We start from the raw sequence: 19,546 nt of genomic DNA, 5'->3' as shown, positions 1-19,546 counted from the left end.
CTCGGTTCTGCTTCAGCCCATCTCTGCAGCGGGTGGGGGGTTGGGGGGTTCTGCCTGCCTCCTGGCTCACGTCAGGATTCCTCATTATTGCGCCTCTTGTCTCCTCTTCCTCTTCCTGCCTCATTAATGACGTAGTTCCTCTTTGACAATTACGCGTCATTATTGGAAAACAATAGGCGTGTGAAGGAGCGCTCTGATTCAATTACGGCGGCAGCAGTCATTCTGGATTCATTTCCTTTGGCCCCCCGTGAGCCGTACATCACTGCAGACGTGCACGCATAAGTGCACTCTGACAAAAATAACAGCTCCATTTGCAGTGGCTGTAACTAAGGGCTGGGAATTCTTCAAAATGGGACGTCTAGTCAGTTCAGTCCTCCTGCTGCTCTGTCAGCCTGTCAATACGGGGGGGGGGGGCTTTCATTCCAACTCTTTTTCCAGGCAGACGTCCACAAAGACACCACACAAACACCCTGTTGCCTTTACGTAGCCCTTACAGACAGCAGTGGTGTTCAAATCATTAATGCTGACAAGATGGAATCCTTCCTCAGAAGGAACTGAACTGCTCGTCTTAATCTGCTTTTAATTGAACTAACTGTGAGATGTGAACAACTTCCTCATTTCACTGATTCGTCATGACAAGGGCATAATTACATGGGCGCATTGTGATGACAGGAAGAAGAGAGCACTCAAACAGCAGTCGCATATTTATCATATTTATTCCTGGGGTGACATTTTGATTCCTGGGTAGGACACAACGAGTGCAGGAGGACTCTGTTTGGAAAAAGGTCAGGTCCGTGCTGGAGCCTCCGAAGGGCTTCTAGATGGATAATATTTCACTTCTGACTTCAGGAATTGAACTGTGTCTATATCATTAAATTATATTGCAATCTTGTTGATTCCAGAGGAGGAAACCTGTCACCCTGTCTCACAGGGATATTATTATTTTGGTAGATATGTTTGCCCACATGCAGGCACAAGAAATATGAGATGGGAATATTTTACTATTCAGGTTGTTTTGGGTCAGATTTGTTTTAATGCTGCAGCCTGTGTCTCTACCTTAGCTATGCATTTATTTACATGTATTCATAGTCATGTATTTTGCATGCCTGCCTGCCCAACAGTGGGTGACAGTGCAGAGGAAATGCAAGCAGCTGATGGGCAAAATTGGGTTGGACTCAGGTTAGTGTGGCTGACTGCTGTGCTCCAGGTTCTGCTGCTTATGGTTTTCTTTTTTTATGAGGGGCAACAGTAGTGTTGAAAATGTCCAGGAATTCCTGTTTCAGCAGGATTGATGCGGCTTCAGGACACAGAAATTACTTTCTATTTTCTGTCACTGTCCCTGGCTTTTTGGGGGCCCCATATGAAATGGAGCTGAGATTCCTAATCATTTAAATAAGCCACCAACAAAACACAATTCCCTGCACTTTACATCTGCTCAACTTGGAATAACAATCCTAAATCAAACCACAAACTACATATTAGAAGAAAAAAAATGAATGAGATGTTAAAAGATTTTTTAAAATGTTTGTTCAAAATAACAAACACACAAAAAACCTGAATGATTGTATCATACCTGAAAGAATAAATAACCATTAAATATTCTATACAGAACCAAAATGGCCAAAGCAGCATTAAATGCAACAACAAATACAAAATGGGGAAAAACACATTTAAAGAACATGTTTGCATTTGCTAGAAGTGTTTGTAAAGAAGGAAAGTGTTTGAAAATGTTTCTTAATGGTCAGTTTGCTTTCAACTTTTATATAAAATGTGAAATGTTTTCTGCAGACAGATGTTTATTATGGGTTAAAATCAGGATCAGCTTAAAGTGAATGAAAAAAACCGATTGAAAACTTGAAAATAAACATTGTAACAAAAAAAAGATGCAATGAAAGCTGTTTTAAATTTGAAAGTGCACATTCCCTCTTCTAGCATAGATGTAGCATAGATTAGTGATGATGCTCTCCCAAAGTTTGATTTGTCAAAGGTGGGATGACACAGGCGGTCGCCATCTTTGTTGCACCGCTAATGTTTTAAAAATACGAGAATTGAGGATTTAGAGCGAATAAGTCCAAAGACTATCAACAGCAAATTCCTATTAGAGCTTTAGAGGAGCTGTGGGACGGTTAAAATAACAAACTTTTCCAAACCCCTTCATTGGCACACAGGACAACTTTTTTAATTTGGAAAACCGGATAGTAGAGTACAGAGAGATTGAGGACAACAAGAAGCATGCAAGAACACAACACAGGCAAACACAATGTTAGCGTCATAGGAGCAGCGGCTGGACGGCTCATTTGGCTAAGCACGGGACAGACGGGAACCTATGGGCCCGACTATGAGTCCCCCTGTGCCGGTACCCCCTTTGTAGCTCAGTGAAAGCTAATCCGGCGACTCCTGAAGGATACGCCGAAAGGTGAACAACAACCTCAGGTGTCAAAAAGAGCACACTGAATGCTGAGGTACGCCAAAAACGCCATTTCTGGAAAGAGGCTGATTACATTTCAGTTGCTGCTTAATGTGGATCTGTAAGACATGAAAGAACACATGCTGAGGTTTGGGCCCTTTTCTTAGATAAATAAATGATGGCACACTGAAACCAAATTATGTTGGATGTCCGGAACTCTTTTGTCTGATAACAAGGTTCCCAGCGACCCTTAGAATTGTTGTGTCCTGCAGAACAGACAAAAGCAGGAGTTAAGAAAAGAGGGCACTGACCAGACAACACTCACTTCTGATGTTATCTTGAAACCAAAATATATTCTGTTCACTTTTACAAGAGATAGAAGAATAAGTGAGGAAGCACAACAAAGAGGTGTTTGTCATGTTTACCAGCAAAAATCCATTTTTATTCAAAAACTGTTTGCTGAGTGGTTTGTACTGGATGACTGTAAGTGCTGAGATTCGGCTCATTCGCAGATGCTGCGCGTCCTCAAAATGCAACTCCACATCTCAAACAGCTTATTTATCAGCTCCAGCAGGCCTGTCTGCTCACTCGTCTCTCTTTGTGTTTAGTTGCCTTTTTTTGCGGCTCAAACAGAACGTCTCATTAAGAACAGAGTCAGAGGAAAGAAGCTCTGTTGCAGTTTCCTCCACCTTCTACAAGCCGCAAATATTTGAACAGGGTTTTTTTTTACGCTGTTCGACATCCCACCATTATAGCAAACCTCATTAAAATGAGACTACCAGCATGTTCTCAAAGCTGTCATGACCTGTTTTGCTAACAGAAGCTGACTCACGGGTCAGAAAAGGGTTTTACATAGTTTTGGTTCTGCAGTAATGAAAGCTCTTGAAGAAGTCAGATCTTTCAGAAACTCTGTCTCCTTAATGGGTCATTTGTCCTTAAAATCTCCATCTTTGGAGTTTTGACCTCAGATCAGGAGCCAGAAGTGTCTGTCATCAATGAAATCACTTGCTGTATTTTTAACACGGAGCTGTCCAATCGATGTCAAACTTTAAACTTGCTTTGAGAGGCCAGTCAGTTTTTAGTCCATTTTCAAGAAGAAGGGAAACATGCAGTCGTAGAAAATACAGAGGAATAAAACTGAAGAGTCACACAATAAAGTTACAGTGGTGGACAGAATTGTTGGTACCCCTCACCTAAAGAGAGAAAGTCCACAATGCTCACTGAAATGACTTAAACGTTCAAAAGTAACAATAAATTAACATTTATTGAAAATTAAATGATCAAAATCAGCCATTACTTTTGAGTTGTTGATTAACAGAATTGTTTAAAAAACAAACTAATGAAATAGGGCTGGACAAAAATGATGGTACCCATAACTTCATATTTTGTTGCCCAACCTTTTGAGGCAATCACTGCAATGAAACTGTTTCATTTGCCTTCTGTACCTGTCCACAGGTATTTTGGCCCCCTCCTCATGAGCAAACTGCTCCAGTTGTCATGATCAGAACACGAGATGGACCCAGGTGCTGGAACCCAGAAGGAAGAGGCAGGTAAGTTGTAAGTAAATAAAGATTTATTTAGCTGATCCAGGCAGGACTATGGGCAAACGTGACTGTGGTTCTGAGTGGTGGATCCTGGCGTGAAGCGTGGTTGGTGTTCCAGAGGAGCGTGGCTGAGGCTCTTGAGAGAGGCGAGGCTGGAGGTCTTGGAGAGTAGCGTGGCTGGAGTTTCTTGCGGAGCACAGGAACTGTGGCTCTTGAGGATGCAAGGCGTCAGTGTGGCAACGGTTAGTCTGCTGCTGCTCGGGGTGGTGTAAAACTCTGGTGACTCTCTTGGCTTGATATTAAACCTGAGGCAGAGGAGACAAGACACAATTAGCGAGGTACGAGACAAGGTGAGCCAGGCGTAAATCTTAACGTGACTAAGCACCATCAGGGTTAACGGACTGGCGATGATTGCTGGAGCTGGGTCTCCTTAAGAAGAGCAGAGGCTTGATGAGGTGATGGGTCACAGCTGTGAGTCAGGAGCAGAGCAGAGCTGGGAGGGGGAGGAGTCTGACAGCGGCACCATGACACCAGTTGTCTCAGGTTTGACGGCTGTCTTCTCCAAATGGCATGTTTCAGCTCCTTCCAGATGTTCAATGGGATTCAGATCTGGGCTCATAGAAGGCCACTTCAGAATAGTCCAACGCTTTTCTCTGAGCCATTCTTTGGGATTTTTGGCTGTGTGTTTTGGATCATTGTCCTGTTGGAAGACCCATGACCTGCGACTGAGACCAAGCTTTCTGACACTAGGCAGCACATTTCTATCCAGAATGCCTTGATAATCGGGAGATTTCATTTGACCTTGCACAACTTCAAGACACCCTGTGGCAGATGCAGCAAAGCAGCCCCAAAACAGAACTGAGCCTCCTCCATGTTTCACAGTAGGGACAGTGTTCTTTTGGTTGGATGCTTCATTTTTGAGTCTACCAACATACAGTAGAGCTGATGTGCCTTACCAAAAAGCTCCAGTTTTTGTCTCATCTGTCCAAAGAACATTTTCCCAGAAGCTTTGTGGCTTGTCAAAATGCATTTTTGCAAATTCCAGTCTGGCTTTTTTATGATTTCCTTTCAACAGTGGTGTCCTCCTTGGTCGTCTCCCATGAAGTCCACTCTGGCTCAAACAACCACGAATGGTGCGATCTTACACTGATGTACCTTGATCTAGGAGTTCACCTTTAATGTCTTTGGAGGTTATTCTGGGCTCTTTGGATACAGTTCCAACTATCCGTCTCCTCAGTTTGTCATCAATTTTCCTCTTCCGGCCACGTCCAGGGAGGTTGGCTACTGTCCCGTGGGTCTTAAACTTCTGAATAATATGTGCCACTGTCGGCACAGGAACTTCAAGCTGCTTAGAGATGGTTTTATAGCCTTTACCTTTACTATGTTTGTCTATAATTTTGTTTCTAATGTCCTGGGAGAATTCTCTCCTTGGCTTTCGTTTGTCCATGTTCAGTGTGGTTCACACCTTTTCACCAAACAGCAACGTGACTATTTGTCTCCCTTTAAACAGGCAGACTGACTGATTATGGGTTTGAAAACAGCTGTGATGTCAATTAAAGGACATACCTGAGTTCATCATGACCCTTTGGGCAATTAGTTCTCAGTCTTTCATGGAGGTACCATCATTTTTGTCCAGCTCTATTTCATTAGTTTTTTTTTTTTAAATAATCCTGTTAATCAACAACTCAAAAGTAATGGCTGATTTTGATTATTTAATTTTCAATAAATTTCAATTTATTGTTACTTTTGAATGTTTCAAGTCATTTCAGTGAGCATTGTGGACTTTCTTTCTTTAACTGAGGGCTACCAACAATTTTGTCCACCACTGTATAAGACAGAGTATTAGAAGTTAGACTGAGGTCAGAAGTGAACATTTGTGAACAACATTATAGATTTATGTGGTGTGTATTTGCTTGAATGATGTTTCTGGAGAACAGAGGTCAGAAGGAGCTGCATTGTGTCTTAGTGAAATCTAAATCAGGGCTGCTGAACCCTGGGCCTTAAGATCCACCACCCAGCCGGTTTTCCCGCTCTCTTTCTCTTTTTCTCTCCTTGCTGCAGACTCAGGTGTTTCCATGTTCTGACTGAACACACTTGATCCAAGCAATCAGCAGAACTAACTGGTCTAAAAAAAGCCTAGGACAGGAGGAGAGAGAGGAGCTGTGGTTTTGATAGCTGTGGTGATGGACAGAGGGCTACACGGTGGTGTAGTGGTTAACATTCTAGCCTCAAAGTGAATAGGCCCTGGTTCAAATTCCAGCTGGATTCTTGCTTTATGGAGTTCGGATGTTGTGCATGTGTGAGTTTCCTGCAGGAACTCTGGTTTCCTCCCACTGTCCAAAAACATGCTTGATTGATTAATTTGTGATTCTAAACCACCCCTAGATGTGAATGTTAGTGTGTGTGGCACTGCTACGGGCTAGTGAACTGTAGCTTGGATAGGCTCCAGCAACCCAGGACTTAAGAAGGTTTGGAAAATAGCAATGGACAGACTGACAGATGAGGTTAGACAGGAATCTCTGTGGATCAACAATGTCTGCTGATGACATCGTGATCTTTAGTGAGAGTAAGTGGAGGTTTGCTCTGAAAAGGAGAGGAATGAAGGTCAGCAGCAGAAAGACAGAATATCTGTGTGGAAATGAGAGGAACTCAAGTGGAAGAGTGAGGTTACAGGAAGAGGGTGGAAGACTAAGTTCTTAGGGTCAACAGAGAGTCTGGGAAAGAGGAGAAGAGGCGTCTGCAAACAGGTTTGAATGGGTGGAGGAAAGTTTCAAGTGTGATGTGTGAGTAAAGAGTATCATCAAGAATGAAAGGAAAGGTGTGGAGGACTGTGGAGAGAGCAGCCATGTTGCTGGTTTAGAGACTCTGATGCAGAGACAGGAGGAGGAGCTGGAGGTAGCAGAGATGAAGAGGAAAAGATCATGGTAGATGTTCGGGACACTTTTAGAGGAGGAACAGTGATGATGTTGCAAAGGTTAGATCTACCAGGAAAGAGAGGAAAACCCAAAGAGGAGGATCATGGATGAAGAGAAGGAGGACATTAGGGTACTTGGTGTGAATGAGGAGGTTAAAGACAGGTTTAGACCAGGGGTGGGTAATCTACCGCCCGGGGGTCATATGAGGCCTATTAAACTATTTAATGTGGCCCGCCAAACTGGGATAAATTCTATTGATATTTCTTTTTTTTGTTTTATTTTCCCTGTAATTCTGGTGCTCTGCATTCATGTAGTGTTGGAATGTTTGTTGTTTTTCTGACTTTAATGTGTGTTTTCCGAGTCTGACAGGCATTTATTCGATCATTCCAACACCACCTGAAAGCAGAATTGCTCTGAATTTGCATTTTTCCCTGAGGGACATCAACCCATCGGTGCTATTGGCACTAAAATGAGAAACAAAACCACACATTTTGAAATAAAAACTCCAAAATGTTCTGTTTTAAAAGATATACATATATATTAATTTTGAATCAAAATTTCAGTGTGTTTTGGCTCAGATTCCATGTTATTTCTTTCCCTCACGAGATAGATGACCAAAACACTTGATGTATCTGCTCCTGTCAGGTTATAGAACCCTTTGTGGTATATGTGTAAAGATCATTGTCACATTGTAACACTGTCAGTCTTTGTTACAATTTTATGCTGACTGCTCAAATGCTACTCGTTTTAAAACTCAGTGATGACCAAAACATGTATTTGAACTCTAAAACTTAAGACTTGACCTGACAGCAAATGTGATCGTCATTTATGTATTTACTGCACTTTATTCTTTTATTTTATACATTTGATGATACTTCAGAAAAAGGGAGTTTCCTTCTGGTTTCTATTGTTGTGAAAACACTGTTTGTTCTTTGTTATTCCTGTGATCACCTAAATTATTGAGGAGGAAGCTCCTGTCTCCTCGCCCTGCTGCAGGTCCTGCATTTGGATATTTTGACAGCAGCACATTAGTTGATCATCGTGTTTTCATTTTGGTGCGCTCTCTCATGTCTGGATCCCAACTAAACCATTCTGCATGGAAATTAGCAACAATTTTGACCTGGTCATGCTTTTAGTGTCATTTTTAGAGTTTACCACTTTCCCTCTAAATTGAACACTTTGCCAGGTGTGGGTCAAAGGTGGCTTGTTTGGTATGTAAGCAGAGGATTTTCTACTGATGTGGCTCACTCTCTTCTCTGGTTTAGCCTCCTGTTTCCACTTAACTGACCAGCTTTCAGATGAAGTTTCAGTTCTGCCTGCCTGGCCTTCGAGGGAGTCTGACTACCTTTGCCAGTTTCTCAGATTTTCTTTATGAAAGGGTGAATTTCTATTGTTTGACTCCTGCTAATCTTGGTAATAATGCATGCTGAAACATTCATTTTCAGGTTTATTAAACCTCTGAAGAGACTGATTCCATATTCTACAGACCTCCAGAACCAAGAAGGCAACCGAGTCACACATATCCAGCATTGACCTGCAGAAATTCACATGACAAACTTGGACTTCTTAGGTTCTTGTTATCAGACACGGTTGCGTTTCTTCGCATTCATGACATGTTTCGACAGACGACTTCCGCCTTCGTCAGAATCCTCATCAGGTGGTTGTGTGTGACGTATATAAATCAGTTGATTGTGACGGAGGCTGAGTCACCTGTCAAACTTTGACAGATCATCCCGGTTCATGGACGTGTGGGCTCGCTTTCAGATCTCCAGCGCCTCCATAATCTGTCTGCAGAGTGTTTTCCCAGTCCATGATGTGGTTTTCTTGCTTGCAGTGGTCCGTTATGGCTGATTTCATATTTTCTTGAGCTGCCTGTTGTCGTCTTGCTCCTGTCAGTCTTTTTCCTTTTCGCACTCTTTCTGATGTGATGTTTTTCCTTTTGATGAAGGTGTGTCGTGTATATCCGGTGTATGTTTGGTTGCAGGTGTGACATGGTATTTCGTAAATGACGTTGCATTTATTGTTTGGATCGATCCTGTCGTTTGGGTGAACAGTAGTAGCCTGAGTTTTTTATAAGGTTTGACCAGGGTCGCTGATGTGATGTTTTTTCATAGCCCTTTGGATGCGTTCTGTTACTCCTCTGATGTACGGTAGTGTGACCATTCTTCTTTGTCAGTTCCTTCTTCTCTGTTTCCCTGTATTTCATCTGCTCCACCTGTTTTTGTGCATTTTCCCCCCAGATATTGGCATTTGAGTAGAGCATTTTTAATGTGTTTTTTCTCTTCTTTTTTGTCCTCTCCGTCCGTTAACAGTTCTGAGCGGTCAAATAAAAATACAGACACTATGAACGTTAGTTTGTCTTAAGTTGAATTTAGTTGCTGTTTTTCTAGTGGGTGTTCTTATTGGCCTCGTGTTTGCTGCAGACCCAGAGTATTACTGTTTGATTCCTGGCACGGGAGCAGCCATTGCGGCCTTCACAGCTTTTGCACTTTGACAAATGTAAGACTGAACCCCCTCATTTAGCATGGCCGCCTGCTTAGGGCCATTGGCTGTAACTCGCCAAACAAGATCATCAAGCTCAGCAGTGAAATCACTGGACAGGAACAGGAACCACTTTCACACATCAACAGTGGAGGAGCTAAAGGCCTGCAGATCCACTCCACAGTAACTGCTGCCCACTTTGCAAAGGAGCAGCACTGACAGAGCAAAGCCCTGCTTTAGGCCCAACTCTAGTGGACTTTATGCTTTGACGTTTTTGTGAATGGTATTTATTGTTTATTCAGGATGGGCTTTTGTGATTTCTGGCAGTGATGCCAAATGATTGCGCATGACTGATGTACATTACCTTCTTCTTTGCACTGTGAGATGACGGTCCCTCACAACTACTGTTCCCAATGAATAAATACAGATCCTTTGATGGATTCATTGACTAATTGTTTAGCTTTGAATTGTAAGGGTGTTCAAGTCATATACAGAGAGTTTAAGTGATTATACAGGATTTATTTGCCTGTTCAATTCCCCTCACTGACTCATTTGGTCCTTTTCTCATTTTTCTCCTTGACATGAACTTTAAAGCATTGGACACTCAGCAGCTGTTTTCCACGTGTATCTGGGTTGATGATGTTCAATGATGATTGCCGATAATGCCCTTAAAAGCAGTATCAAAAATGGGGAACAGAGCGGTCTCGGGCCTCGGCTGCTGCCGAGAAGAAGAGCAGACTGTGCACCAAAAAATCATCTAAGGTAAAAATAGGACATCGGAAAAAAGCCGAAAATAGAGAGGTACAATCAATGCCAGACGAGCGGATTCATATCTGCTCTGTTACAATGCTAAATATGTTATAACCTCTGTCTAAATAAAATCTGTCTAGTATTTCAAAGTATTTACATGAGCAGAAAAGATGCACTCTCTTTGTGTCCTTTTATCTTATCAACGCCATAATTACTATGTACATTTGTAACCGTTTCACCTGCCCTTTAATGTGGCAAACTAAGATGCAAAACAGTGACTGCAATTCTGCTTCCCATGTGATAAATCACACTTTGTGTGCCAAATTGATCCATTTGTATCTTCCCCTCCTAGTGTTTTGCTCTTCTTCCAGGAATACCCAACCTGCATCTACTTATGAGGCAAACGTGCTAAATTTACTGCACAAAAAACTTTAACAGAGGCAATCAAGTCAGTAAAACATGTGCAACTAGTTTTTGCAATGCTGCCAAGTTTAAAAGTGTTCAGACATCTCTCTGTCATTGCTGTAAAGCTGCAGCTGTAAATCTCAGCTATGCTCTGAGATTTTTTGCTGTTTAGTCATCAAACCATCATAGCTGGATGCTCAGCTACATTTTCTTTGGTGTTCTCTGACTTCCTTCCCCAGAGCAGACAGGAAAAATATTCATGTAATTGACAGACAATGGCAGAAGCCTAAAGAAATCCTGAAACCAACAGTATCCAGATTTGATGGGGTTCCTCCAAATTTCTTAGAAGAATATTCCTGCATTCTCACATTTTCACACAGAGCAAATACAATGCAGCAAAGGCTGTTGGAGCTGGGCCATGAAAAAGACAACAGAAACCAGGCATTTTCACCTGAAAACAGTCTAACCAAAGACGCAGGCTCAAATTGAATATCAGAAAGTTTAGGGAAACTATTAAACCATTGTTTAAACTTTGACCTCTTGAAGCAAACAGGAAGCTTCTTAATTGGCTTCATGCAAGAGATGAAGAAAGCGGATTCAAACCTGTATGCTCTCATGGTGGTCTGCAGCACGGGGGCACCTCAAGGGACTGTGCTCTCCCCATTCCTGTTTACCTTGTACACATCAGACTTCACCTACGACTCCCACCACTGTCATCTGCAGAAGTTCTCAGATGACAGTGCCATTGTGGGCTGTGTATCAGGGGGGGATGAGCAGGAGTACAGGGGGGTCATCACTGACTTTGTTAGCTGGTGTGAAGTTAACCACCTGCTGCTTAACACCAGCAAGACAAAGGAGCTGATCCTGGACTTCAAGAAGTCCTCACCATCACAGTCACCGGTGAACATCCAGGGTTCAGACATTGAGGTCGTGGACACATTTAAATATCTGGGTGTTCACCTGAACAACAGACTGGACTGGTCCAACAACACGGATGCTCTGTACAGGAGGGGCCAGAGTCGCCTTCACCTGCTGAGGAGACTGAGGTCCTTTGGCGTGTGCAGACAGCTGCTGAGGACCTTTTACGACACTGTGGTGGCCTCAGTGGTCCTTTATGGAGTTGTGTGCTGGGCGGGGGGCAGTGCAGGCAGAGACTTGAAGAGGCTTAACAAACTGGTTAGGAGGGCCGGCTCTGTCCTGGGCTGCACACTTGAGTCCATCGAGGAGGTGGCGGACAGGAGGATGTTAGCTAAGCTAACATCCATCATGGATAACCCCTCCCACCCCCTACACCAAACTGTAGAGGTGCTGACCAGCTCCTTCAGCACAAGACTGTTGCACCCTCAGTGTAAGAAGGAGCGCTACCGCAGGTCATTCCTCCCCACAGCCATCAGACTGTACAACACAGTGTCAAAGTGACACTCCACGGTCCCAGGGGTGTTTTTCTGTTTAGTCATTGATTCATTTATTTTTGTTGTAGTTGTTGTTTTTCAATTTTAAATTGTTTTCTGTTCCTGAACAGTTGTTTGTTTTTGTTCTTGGTGTGAACTTCATTAGTTATTTCTGTATTTTGAAAAAATTTGTAATGTTTTTTTACAGTTTACATGTTTTGCAGACCGCATGTTTTTTACACTTTTGCAGCTGTATTTATTTAATATTTATTTCTTTATTTAATAAGAATCTCATTTTTGATAATAATTTTTCATAATAATTTTAGTAATATTTTTAATTATCTAATATAAATGAAATTTGTGATGTCCTTTATTGATGTTATATTATATAGATTATTTCTGAATGTCGTGTTGCTGCCACATCTATCTATCTATCTATCTATCTATCTATCTATCTATCTATCTATCTATCTATCTATCTATCTATCTATCTATCTATCTATCTATCTATCTATCTATCTATCTATCTATCTATCTATCTATCTATCTATCTATCTATCTATCTATCTATCTATCTATCTATCTATCTTACAGAGCAAGAAGGAAAGTGTTATAAATATAAATATATTTCTTCAACAGTTTTGCAAAAGAACAAAAATGTAAAGACTAACCTGAAAGGATAAACTTGTTAAGCTTTATCAAAAGGGGGCAAAAGTTCTTTTGACTTTTTTCAGTTTGTCCACTTTTCAGTCATTGAGGCTTCTTACAACAACAAAAATCTTTCTGTTAATGTTTTTTTGTGTTGTGTTTTTTTAAATTAGGGTTATAATGAGTGATAATGAGTACCTTTAGATAATTGTATACAGAGCAGCAGGTGCGAGACTGGGAGACATGAGGAAGCTGGATAATGCAGTGTTGGAAAGCACACCCACACCCACGCCCACCTCACCCAAGTGAGGTGGGCGTGGAGTTTCCCAGCATGGAAGGCCGTGACCCTGTAACAAAGTGGCATTTGTTACTTTTGTGTTCACGTGTGTCCATTCAAGTTGACCTGTTTCTTGAGTGTTTATTTATGTTCTGCTTACCCACTTCCTGCTCAGGTCATGATTGGACAAATGTTTGCTAAGCTTCTTAGCAGCTATTTTGAATGATCAGATGGAACTATTATGATTGGCAGGAATATTTTTCTCACATTTGGTTTTTTGGGTAATGTTAAAAAAACAACAACACCTTTTTCTGGTGGTTTGGACCAATTGAGGGGAGAATACAACAGCAGAAGTGTGTTCAGTGGTAGAAGGGTGTGACTGGAGTTTGAGAAAATGCTGACAGGTGAAAATCAAACCTCTTCTACTCAAAAAAAGACTCAGACTGGTCACTATTGCACATTGCACTATTGCATTGTCGCTTTGTGATGCTCTGTTACAGACCCACATTAGAAAAATGTTGCTATTTTGAGATCGCTTTAAATTCAGGAATGTATTGTGTCTGGTTCTGATCCAGAGGCAGATCTTATCAAACAAATATGTTTAAAAAAAGTTTTATTACCATGAAACTGAGTTAAATGAATCAAGATGCATTAAAATAAAACTAAAGAAAACCATGTTTACACAAGAGCCACGGAGAGGAAAAAGGGATTTTTCTGCTTTACTGAATTTGTCATCTCAGATAAAAATTACTGACATAAAAGTTATTTATAGCAGGTGCTGTCAGTGGATGAATAACACTCATTAGTATTACCTTCCGTGCAGTGTGTGTTTTTAAGACTTTTAATTATTCTGTTTTCTTTCAACAGTCATAATATTTTAGCAGACAAAAAGTGGATTAAGCAGAAAACTGAGAACTATGAGACATGAAGATTCCACATGACACGCTGAACTTTTGATGAGCTGTGTGATGCTGTGGGACCTCTGGTGGCGCCTGCTGTGCAGTGTCCAAGGCAGCCTAGTTACTACCAGGAAGCGCAATGCCATTGCTATCTACAATTGTGCAATTGTTGGTCATGTGACTTATTTAATTCAAAAAAAGTGTTTCCATCGTAGTTTTACAAACGTCAATTTCAATGTGCTTAAAAAAAAACACCTCCACCAAGGACCTCTAAAGACGTTTTTTCAAAAAATATGTTTTGAAATTGTTGTGTTTCCATTAGGTGAATTTATTATCGCAAATCCAATATGTACAACTTCATACTCAATGGAAATGCACCTACTTACACAACATTCGTGCAACCACTAGTCAACGAGACTCCGTGGAAATAAAGACCCTAAATCGCTCATTTTCTTGAAACTGCGCTTTTTTATTGTTGCAAAACTCCCTAAAAGTAACACATTTACTTTCTTTTTCTATAAATATTAGTGTTGTTATCAGTTAACCCTTTTTAGATATAATATGTACTGTATGAACTGTATACACGCCATGATTAGCCTTAAAGCTTTTGCTGCTGCCTCTTCATGTAGCTGTCCCATAATGTCCTGTAATAAACATAAAAATGTTACAATGATCTGCAAAAGCCTTTGACTCACCACATCCTCCCATTTTCAGACATTGGCTGCACGTTTGAGAGGCTGCTGTGCAGGTTACACGCTCCCTGAGGTTCGAACACTCACATCCACTCTTGACAGGCAAACTTTCCTCTTCTCTGTGCAAATCCTGAAAGAAACTGTCAATACAAATGTCTCGGGATCAAATTTGGCAATGACACATTTCTGAAAGAAAAGACTTGTCAGAGAGCAGCACATGATTTAGCAATCCCATTTAAAAAAAAGACATGGAATCTTAAGTTTGCAGTTAAAGAAAATAATTATCTCAACATTTTTCCAAGATGAGAGGACTTTTCCCAGCAGCTTGGGTGAGCGCTACAGAGGGCAAAAGCAGCAGGGAGTGGATATAATTGAGCTGAAATTGGTCTCCCATGGCAAAGATACTTTGTTCGATCTCATGCTCTGCAGTGATTGGCTGATCATCTCTTATTCATCCTCTTGAAAAAAGGTTGAAAAGAGGGTTTTCTTTTAGCATGCCTACAATCAAATCTTTGATGAAAGACGTAATTCCTGCCTTAAGGTATAACAAGATGGTGTGTCGGCTGGACACGGAACAGCTGCCCGCTTTGAATATTATCTGATCTTAGTAATGTCAACAACAATTTTCTTCAAATTTGCAGGCTGAACTCTGCTTTGCTGGTCCAACTTCATACAAAATGAATGTCTGCAGTTTTCAAAACACAGGATGAACACTGATGGAATTTTATTTCTGCATGTTACCCTAAAGCAAGTCTAATCTTCTTATGTCAAGCGAAACATCAAGCTTGTTTATTTATTCCTGACCTGAACCAGTGTTTGAATAAATAATCAATTTTGCATGCCTCTCCTTTGGATCAATATGTTTCTGTGGTGGAGCTGAGAGTGAAGCTAGCAGGGGTCCTGCAGGTGTTAGCAAAGATACTGAGGCTTTCACACGAGAAGGGGGATGAGTCGTCCAAATAAAGGTCCTGATCTTCTCCTTTTCTATTTACAGTGATAGCATGCAGAGTTTTGACAGCAAATGAGTCCAATAAAGCCTGGATACGCTCCTCAACACTCTTTCATAACTAGAATGACCTGGAAGACAGTATGCCTCAGTTTTATTTAACAGTTGAACAATTTTGACAACTGTGTCTAATGCAATAAAAAAAAGACAGTCAAAGCCAATGCAACATTTTCTTTTATGTTTAACATCAAGCATTAGAGCCAAGGTTGCCTAAATCCCTGTGATTAATTCAATACTACGGATTTAAAGGATAAGTAACCCCCTCCTGTGCTGGGTGGCATGTCTGCTGAGCATTATGGGTGAAACTCTGTGATGACGACACAATACCTGATGATACATTCCGGAAAGAATGGAAAACTGTGAACACAGTAAGATAGATTGTTGTCATAATCTGGTGGTACATTTGCTGCCAGTTTAATGAGGTCAAATAAGTGAGCAGGAGAACAAATCTGGATTTTTAAACTGGTTATTGGGATTGTTACAACAGTTAATGTAGACTTTATTTATTTGAATAACCAACAATAAATTGTAAAGATGCACCATATATTTGTTTTCACACAGGACACACCAGCAGACTTGGTTTAAGTAGTTAGCTAAAGCTTGAAGTGAGACCAGATGAACATCAAGACACAGATTTAATGTCATTTACTAATTTTTGTGCATTTCTTGTCTTTTGGTCTGCATCTACGCTGAAGTGAACCACACCAGAGTTCATGTGCAAGCGAACAGAGTTTAAAATGAGAAGAATTTATTTCTGGGATAAAATAGAAAAATGACCAGATCCAGCATACACAACCATGTCTCTTTCACTCGACCATGCTGGTTCACTCTAAGAGAGAGAGTAATGGTATTAGGGATTTCTGTGGAGTTTGTTTTAACAATAATGAGTTTTTGAGATTATTTATGGTGAGTGACTGAAAAACTGCTGTTGTTTTTTCTGGAGGAGGGGGGGGGGTCCTTTATTGATGGTCCCTGCCTGCCTCCGCAGCTTCACATGCAGCTTCACATGCAGCTTCACATGCAGCTTCACATGCAGCTTCACATGCAGCTTCACATGCAGCTTCACATGCAGCTTCACATGCAGCTTCACATGCAGCTTCACATGCAGCTTCACATCAAGGCAAACTCGGGCTGTAACTGGTTTTCTGCATCACCACAGACAGAAATAAACAGTTCACACTGGTCAATAGAACCACATCCAACCATTTACTCTGTAATGTTTATGGATAAAGTAAGTAGGAAGAATAAAACAGACAATATTTTGACGAGCACATAAACTATACGGATCATGTCTATGACACGGACACTTTGTGGCATTTTTATTTTTAATTTTAGATCATCTTATAGTTATGAGCAGATGAGCTTCGAGTTCAGCATGTTTGTAGTTCTGCGCTTTTGTTGTTCTTGAAAATATTAGAGCAAACAACACCCTTTTTTAAAGCACAAAGAAATTAGAACAAAGATCAGTCTTTTTTATTGAATGCAATACAATTCCATAGAAACTTTAAATAAATAATCTAAAAAGGACAAAATCTGTGGAGAAACAAAAAGGGAATAAACCAGATCACTTGACAATGTAGAACTGAAAACCAGACACTTCTATACACTAAGGATAATTAACAGAAATGAAGACACTTGTGGCTGATTAACAGGCCCTCTGTGATGCTGTGCATGTCCCTGGATGGATGTGTGAATGGATCAGCTTGTGATGGAAGATGCAATCTTAAAACATACACTTGACGATGAACACAGGTCAGAGATGGATTGTGAAGTCGATGCATGTGTGAATACATTGGTGGCAAATAAACCAATTAAGGCGTGTAAGTGGAGGAAATCCTGAGTGCCACACAAACAATGTGGATTTTCAAACAGTAATTGCATTTATCAGTAGAGGGTGACCCCAGAGAATGGCAGAGTTCCCACAGCTGTGTGTATTTTATGCAGCGACCGCTCATCTTTCAGAGTCAGATGATTTAGTGTTGTAACTCTGTAATTCCTATAATATTCAGTAGTATTTATGTATTTTATTTATATTTTTTATGTAGTGAAATAAGAACTAAATGCTGATGATGGATAGATAGACACTTTTGTCTGTTCAATGACCAGTAATTCATCTTTCAACACGGCAGAACACAGTAAACTTAAAATTATTAAAATAGATGAATTAAAAATCACAGAATGTATCGTCCACGTACAAATTAAAACAAGTGCGAGAGAGAGTAATAGATTTGGGGATAAGTGGGGCGGTCGATTGCAGCTTTGCCTTGCCTGCCCATATGCTGAAGTGTCCTTGGGCAAGACATTGAACCCCACCTTGCCTACGGTGGAAGGTTGGCGCCAGTGTGTGTATATAAGTATACGCCATCTTCCATAAATGACTTTTTGTAGATATTTTTGCTGGCCAGCAGGGTTCTAGAATGATCCGAAAGAGAGAATGGGAGAAAAGTGGGCAGAAAATGTGGCCCCTGATTTGATTTGTCCAGTTTCCGTAATGGCCCCACCTGTGTTTGCACAAATTGGCTTAAGTGGGGACTCAGTGGGCTAGCTCGCTAAGCTAGCCAGCCGCCCGGTGGACAGCATAGCGAGCTAGTGAGCTCTGTTGTCCATCAGGCGTAGCAAGCTAGTGAAGCTATGGACAAACCAATTTGGGGCCTACATTTTCTGCCCACTTTTAATTTATATAGGGCCCACTTGGCCTTGCTGGCTGGGGAGTCTCCATTTCTGTTGCCACATTCAGGTGGTAGGTTCAGAATTTGGCGTCACCAATATGTAAGCATATGACCATGTCCATCCCTTTCTGACCACAGTGTTGCATCCTCTGATGGCTACTTCCAGCAGGATAAGGCTCCGTGTCATAATGCTGGAATCATCTCAGACTGATTTCTTCAACATGACAATGAGTTCACTGGAGTCAAATGGTCTCCACAGTCACCAGATCTCAACCCAATAGAGAACCTTTGGGATGTGGTGGAACGGGAGATTAGCATCATTGATGTGCAGCCGACAAATCTGCAGCAACTGTGTGATGCTGTCATGTACATATGGACCAAACTCTGAGGAATGTTTCCAGAACCTTGTTGAATCTATGCCACCAAGGATTACAGCAGTTCTGAAGGTTAAGGGGGGTCCAACCTGGTACTAGCAAGGTGGACCTATGAAGTGGCCGGTGAGTGTATTTGTCTACAGGTGGATACATTAGAATGGAGAGGAGCAGGGAGCCTGTGGCCTGCCAATTGCAGATTTGAACGACTACAATGTTTTTAAACAGCATTTTTCCATCTCCTCCTTATTCACAACAATATGAATAAAGAAACACTCAGAGACGCAGTTTTAAACTTAATTTTCTCTATACATGTCCATCAGGAAAAAAATGCCACTAGAACATGTTAAAAACACCATTTTCATTGGAGTGGGTCTTCAAATTAAAAAAAAGGATCTTAACATTCAAGAGCCGGAAGACATGACACCCCCTTTGCCCTTCAGAGGTCTTTCCACTTAGACTGTGATGTTGTGAAAACCCTGAATAGATTGAGAATTTTTGGAGCTCATTAAGAAGTCTCCTCTTCAGTTCATAAGTGGCTCTTTGTCTTTTGTGAATAATATTTTCTGTTCCACTCACCTCTTCATTTTAGATCAGTTTCCAGTGTTTGTAAAACCACTCCACAAATTAGATAAACAAGATTAATTCAGGGACAACAGAACGTTTGGAAAAAATCAAAATGTGTTCATTTAAATGCCTTTCTACTTCCTTTAAGGGTTACCACAGTTAATCATCTGCCTCCATCTAACCCTCTCCTCGGTATCCTTTTTACAAACACCTTCATCCTTCATGTCCTCCTCCTCTGCATCCATGAACCTCCTCTTTGGTCTCTTCCGAGGCCTATCTCCTGGTAGTTCCAACCTAGGCATCCTTCTACCAACATCATCACTGATCCTTCTCTCAACGTGTCCAAACCATTTCCATCTGCTTCCCTGCACTGATCTCCAAAACATGACTGAAAGCTATTTTTCAGTCAGTTAAAGAGAGCTTGTGCTGGGATTTAAAGAAGATTTTCAAGCAACTGTTTTGGGGGCCTCGGAAGCACAAGCTTCAGTTTGCAGTTTATTTGCATCCGTTTAAACTTGTCCCAG

At 41.2% G+C, this 19,546-nt stretch overlaps 2 long non-coding RNA genes across 2 annotated transcripts in view; one reads left to right on the top strand and one right to left on the bottom strand.

Annotated features, from left to right (window-relative positions):
• Positions 1-19,546, top strand: part of LOC144994824 (uncharacterized) — an 82,924-nt gene that overhangs the window by 4,098 nt on the left and 59,280 nt on the right. The gene's annotated exons all lie outside the window — the stretch shown is intronic.
• On the bottom strand, positions 3,963-4,466 carry LOC144994825 (uncharacterized). Its single transcript, XR_013658474.1, has 2 exons — positions 4,337-4,466; positions 3,963-4,256 (listed from the first exon to the last, which is right to left on the bottom strand). It is a non-coding gene; the product is annotated as an uncharacterized LOC144994825 (long non-coding RNA).

Source organism: Oryzias latipes, chromosome 10, assembly GCF_053564925.1.
Source record: "Oryzias latipes strain Hd-rR chromosome 10, Olatipes_Hd-rR_3.1".
Classification (NCBI taxonomy): Eukaryota; Metazoa; Chordata; class Actinopteri; order Beloniformes; family Adrianichthyidae; genus Oryzias; species Oryzias latipes.
This window is presented reverse-complemented; position numbering and strand designations above follow the sequence as displayed.